Raw genomic sequence first — 5,713 nt, 5'->3', positions numbered from 1 at the left:
CGGGAGGAGACAGATACCGTGTCACTCCCGAGTCGGACTGCACAGCCATTCTCGGCGGTGCAGATAGACTCTTAAGAAGCTACACCATCGTCTCTCGAGACGGACGGCTGCCGGCGATCAACATTTAGAATAATATCTGGCCTGCTCCAAACTCTTACCAGTGCTTTTCTCTGAGTAGTAGGATTAGGATGTTTGATTGTTTTGTTTTGTGCTTATCTATATTTTCTAATTTTTGTGAAAATGTGTCTTCCTTGTGTAACAGAAGTACATGTGGGTGTGGATGCTAAATGGCCGCAGCCTGGGCTTGGTGTACCCCACAGGAGAAGTTTCTCCAATGTGGCAGCTGCCCTCAGAGAGGAGCATCACAGAGACAGCATCAGACCAGTGGGCAATGAACACCAGGCAGGCAATTTCAAGCCTAGTAATAATGGCAACAATTTAGCTCTTCACAAAGCATTTCCACACACATCATCTTATGTGAATCCCACCAGGACTCTCTCAGGTCACATCATCTCCCTTTTACAAATAAGGGGACAGACTCCAGCAGGTTAAGTGCCAGCACCCTCCCCTCCCCTCCTCTGCAGCAGCAGGAAAGTGGGGGAGCCAGGATTCGAGCCAGGATTCAACCCAGGGTCTCTGATCCTCAACCCCTGCACTCCACTGCCTCCCCACTCACATCCATCACAGCATCTTACATTTGTTCGTCCACCTGTCTCTCTCCTCCTCTGACTTTGAGTTTCTCTAGGAAGCACTGAGGTCCTATTCAAGTCTCTACTCCTAAAACTTAGTACACTTAGGCAGTAGTACCTGCTATTGAATGAATGAATGAATATTCAAACCTGGAGCCTGGTGAAGCAGGTTATGGTAGATCCACAAACCTGTTCTTTGTAGACTGTGTCTTTTTATACTTACTGTGTTCTTTGTATTTATTTCCCTTTTGTTCTTTAATATGAGCAACTTGTGGAAATGACTGACAGCAAGAGTTGTCACAGGAAGAGCTCTGTCTGGATCTGAACCAAAGCTTTAAAAAGGCAGGAACACTCCACCTCCCCTCTATATACATCAGTAACTGGAGGCAGCCACCTTGGAGGCCAAAGGCACAGAGGACAGGCCCTTGGTTAGCTCCCTTCCCTGCCTGGGGGAAGGTTTCTATCCAGGATCAAACGCTTGGAAAGAATGGGGTTCCACACACTGAGACTTGCTGAGCGCACACCCCCCCAGACCCGGACCTATAGAGGATCAGGTTCAAGGATGGGCTGTGGATACTGAGGCTGGCCAATCTGGGGAGTCATCCTGGAGGAGAGGCCTGGGAGGCTAGTTTAGGAAGGATAGAAAGCCAGAGCAGAGGAGAGAAAAGTGGGCAACATGCGTGGGCCGTTGGGCGCTGGATGATTTAAGTATAACCAGATGTGCTGGGAATCTCCTGTCAGGCAGAGCCCCAGTGAGGGCAGAGTGGGGGTGGGGAGACTTCTGGGCCACTTGGATTTCCAGTTTCCCATTCACCCTGAGTGTGCAAACTTTAGGGATGGGAGAAACCCATTGGGGTTCCTGATGGGCTGGCGTATAAGAAAGCGAGCCAGCCAGGCAGCCTTGGGTGGAGTCTTCTGCCTTTGGACTTGGTATAGGAAGGGAAGGGTTCCTCCAGGGACAGGGTACTGGGCCCAACTCCTAGGACCTAGAAAAAAGGTTTAAGAGAACTCTAGGGTCAGAACTTCCAGTTCTGGGGGTGGAGGATAGTTAGGGAAGGCCTCACAGACGACACCATGTAAGTTGGGTTCTGAAGGATGAAGAGGAGTTTGAGACAGAATAGGGGAAATGATGCTCCAGGGAGAGAGAGAGAGAGACTGAGGTATTAAAATGGTGTGGGTGCTTAGCAGTAGGTTCTGTGGGAGTGTATTATAAGGAACATGGCAGGATGACAGTTCAGTTCAGAGTGCCAGCCCAAAGGCTGCGCTGCAGGATGGAGGTGGGGTGGGTGTGCTGTTCACAGACCAAATGGCAGAATCAGATGTAGGGTTGGGATTTTGGAAGTAGGTACCAGGGTCCCCAAGTGTTGGGCTCCTAAGGGAGAGGAAGGGACTAATGGCAAGTCCCAGCTCCTCCTCCCAAGTCTTGTGTGGTCTGCCACAGAGCTATATCTGCCCAGAGGCAGGGACACTTTTTCTAATTCTCCTGGAAGCTCTTAAGGGCCCGTAGTCTGGCTGTGGGATGGGGACTGGACCCAGACACAGGCTATAGCACACTGAGAAGGCAAAGCTGGAACACATACACAAGCAGTAAGAGTGTGAGTGGTGGAACAGGGCTGGGGAGGCATAGGAACTGGAAGGCCAAACAGCCAGAAGAGGAGTGCCAGGGCTTCTAGCTGTGGGGGAGCAGCTTGAGCCCAGTGAAAGTGGGGAGCAGTAGCGGCCACCTGGGTGTGGTATCCTCTGGGTGTGCACCCCAGTCCCCCAGCCTGGACACACTTCCTTCCTTTCCTGATTCTTAATGACTCCTGAGTGGCCCATACAAGAGGACCACAAAGAGAGCTCTCCCCACCCTTTCCTCTTCCTCTCCTCCATTTCTTTCTCCCTTCCTCCCCCCACCTCATCCTTCCCCAAGGCCCTCGTCTTTCCTTCCTCCTCACTCCATCTGCTCCTCCCCCTTCCTCTCTGGCTTCATATATCTTCCCTCTAACTTTCATCTCCCTTCAAAATGCTTAACACTGATTCTCTCTGGGCCAGCTAGCTTATTTTTCTTGATGTTTTCAGAGTCTCTGGATCAGGAAGATTGTGCTCTCACACATCCCTGCATATATATGCATGCCCACACCCAAGCCCAGCACCTGCCACCCCTAGGAGCAGATTGGAGGGTAGGATTATCTACCCTTGGATGCAATACGAGCAAAAGGGCCAGGAAAGAAGAAGGGCCCACTGCCAAAGCCATACATTATTGTCATCAATACCACTATCATTATCCAGTCCATTGCTGGGCACTTGACCTGCTGGGGGATGATCACAAGATGCCCTGACAAGCAGGTTCTCAGCAGAGGGCTCTTAAGGCACAGATCCATTGACTGCAGACAGCCAGAGGAGGGTCAGCAGAGAGTCCTCAGAGAACAGACCTCCAAGGCCCCGCTCAGGAGGCCAGAGGGAGAGACATGATAACAGGCCATTTGCCAGGACTGAGTGTCAGCCCAGGAGCCTGGATGATGTATTAACAGGACTTTAATGAGTTTGGGGCGGGGGGGTGTCACACTTCATTGCCTGAGTACTGGTACAGCATGGGGGGCTGAAAGGTGACAATATCAACCTTACACTCATCTGCTAATGAAACCCCTTAATGTGATCAATGCCAGTTCACCCATCAGAAACAATTCAGCACCTCCAAGATGCTGAACCTTCCTTCATGGAGTCCAGCAAAGCAAAGGCCTCCTCCACATGCTGGCCCATCTTACTGTCTTACTGGGACGAACTTCTTGAGGTCTACTCTTGTCCCTTCTACCAGTACTAGTAGGGCCTCTTCTCCCAGGCTTCTGGGGAATGAAGAACTGGACCCCTGGTGCAGGGGAGCATATTATCAACTCTTCCCTCCATACTCACTCCTGTCAACTACCGATGCCCTGACCCAGTGACACCCAGCCACAGTGCCCTGGCAATGCCAGGCTCAACCTCCTGGTGCTAATTGTGGTGGGTGAGGTCACTTAGCTCATGTGGACACTGGTCTCTCCCTTAACTCCTGCCTCTGACCCTTGGGGAGCCTGACTGGTGGGGTGGGAAGAGTACAGTGCATTCCAGATCCAGCTTTGTTGTATGGCCCTAAGTTTGTCACTTCTCCCTAGGCCTCAGATGCCCCATCAGTAAGGAATACTCAATGAGGTCCTTCTACCTCTGTTATCCTTAGATTGACCCTTCAGCAAGGGGTTCAGCTTTTCTAGGGTGGCAGCTATAGCCTGCTTCCTCCTGACTCTCTGATTCAGAAGCCAGGGGCTGCCCTAGAATTCTGAGCCTTGATATAGACATATACCTCCCAGTGCCAGGCTATAATCCTGGGAGTGTGGAGTGGCGAGGATTCTAGGGGGTAGAGATCCTGATCTTGGTGAGTTTTAGAACCTGCTTGGGTGCTGATCTTGTTTGCATACATGAATTGGGGAAAAAATGGGACCTACTGAAGGCTTCCCCCTTCCTTTTCCCTGAGTGGCACCTACAGGGGGTGCCCTGAGAGGTCAGCACCCAGCACTTCCAGAGGAACCATTACTAGAAGTGTTTAGAATTCTTCAAAACAAACACAGAGGACAGACCACTACCTTGCAGGCTGGCGGTGAGGAGTGTAGGGGGGCAGCCTTGTCCTATTGGTGCTTAGAGAGGCTGAACAGCATGCAAAAGGGGATAAAACAACTCAGAAGAGACTACCCTCAAGCACTGCCCTTGGATGGGAACATAGATGGTCTTGGGACCCTTTGTTGCTCAACATCTACTCCAGGAAGTCTATCTGTACCCTCCAACCTAAGCCCAGCCCCATCTCCTACAGCCTTCTGGGCCAAAATGGGTTCTGCTATAGGGCTCTTGCCCTGCAGGTTTCCCTTCCTGACTGGGTCACTTCTGAAGCTGATGCCTTGTGCCTGTGTGATAGAAATCTGTCTATCCTTGAACTGAGAGCTCCACGGGGACAGGGATGTGCCTTTGGAACCCTGTCCGGTGTCCCCTGAACCTAGCCCAATGCTTGGCACAGGGAAGACGCTCAGTACCGTCTGTATGTGTTGAATGAATGCTCCAATCAACGAGCGCCCTCCGGACCTCTCTAAACAGACCACAGGTCTGGGACTCACCCCTCATCTTCGCCTTCCACCATGCAATCCAGCCTGCTTCGCCCGCTGGGAATGTGGCCCTCTTGGGGAAGCCCTCCAGGGACGCCTGTTTATGTCACACCCCACGCTCGGCTGCCCACGTCCAGGGCTCGCCCACGGCCCCCGCACCCCGGCTGTGTGTGTCCAGCCCTCTGCGTCCCGGGCTGGCGCGCAGCCTTGTCTGGTACCAGTAGGTGGTCAGCTCACTGAGGGGCGGGGGATGAAAGCGTGAGTCAACAAGGCTTATGGTCAGGAGGCAGAGGCAGTCCTGGGAGCGGGGGTCTGGGAAGCTCGCGGACGGGCGGGCCGCGCCGCCTGCCTTCCCCTTTGCCCTTCGACCCAGGAAGCCGCTCACACCCTGCGGACACCCTCGGCGGGCCGCCTGCTCAAGCTCGGCCTCATTCTCGGCAGACCGCTCCGCTCCCCGACCCCGACCCGCCCGCCTGCCGGGCCTCCACCTGCACCCCAAGTTTCCGCCCCGACGGCCGGGCAGAGAGGGCGGGCGGGCCTGAGAGTGGCCCAAGGACACTCTCCACACCCAGGGTCATTTGCTCTGTTTCCCCTCTCTGCGGCTAATTTATTTTAGAGCTCTGGGAGGGAGGGGCGGGGCAAGGCGGGAGGGTTGAGAGGAGGGGCCAGCGGGCCCAAGGGAGGTGGGGGCGGGGCGGGGGTGGGGAGGGGGAGGGCGGGGACGGAGCCGGGGGCGGGGAGGGCGCGAGGAGGGGGAGGGAGCTGGGGGAAGGGAGGGGCACCAGGGGAGGGGAGGAGCAGGAGAAGGGGAGGGAAGCGAAGGCCTGTGAGGGAGGGCGCTGGGGGCGGGCGAGGGGAGGCGGGGGTGGAGGTGGAGGTGGGGGTCCTGCCTGCGGGGGGAACCGGGGCGGCCCCTTG

The sequence above is a fragment of the Furipterus horrens genome, unplaced genomic scaffold (genome assembly GCF_987537825.1).
Source record: "Furipterus horrens unplaced genomic scaffold, mFurHor1.1.pri manual_scaffold_4, whole genome shotgun sequence".
Classification (NCBI taxonomy): domain Eukaryota; kingdom Metazoa; phylum Chordata; class Mammalia; order Chiroptera; family Furipteridae; genus Furipterus; species Furipterus horrens.
This window is presented reverse-complemented; position numbering follows the sequence as displayed.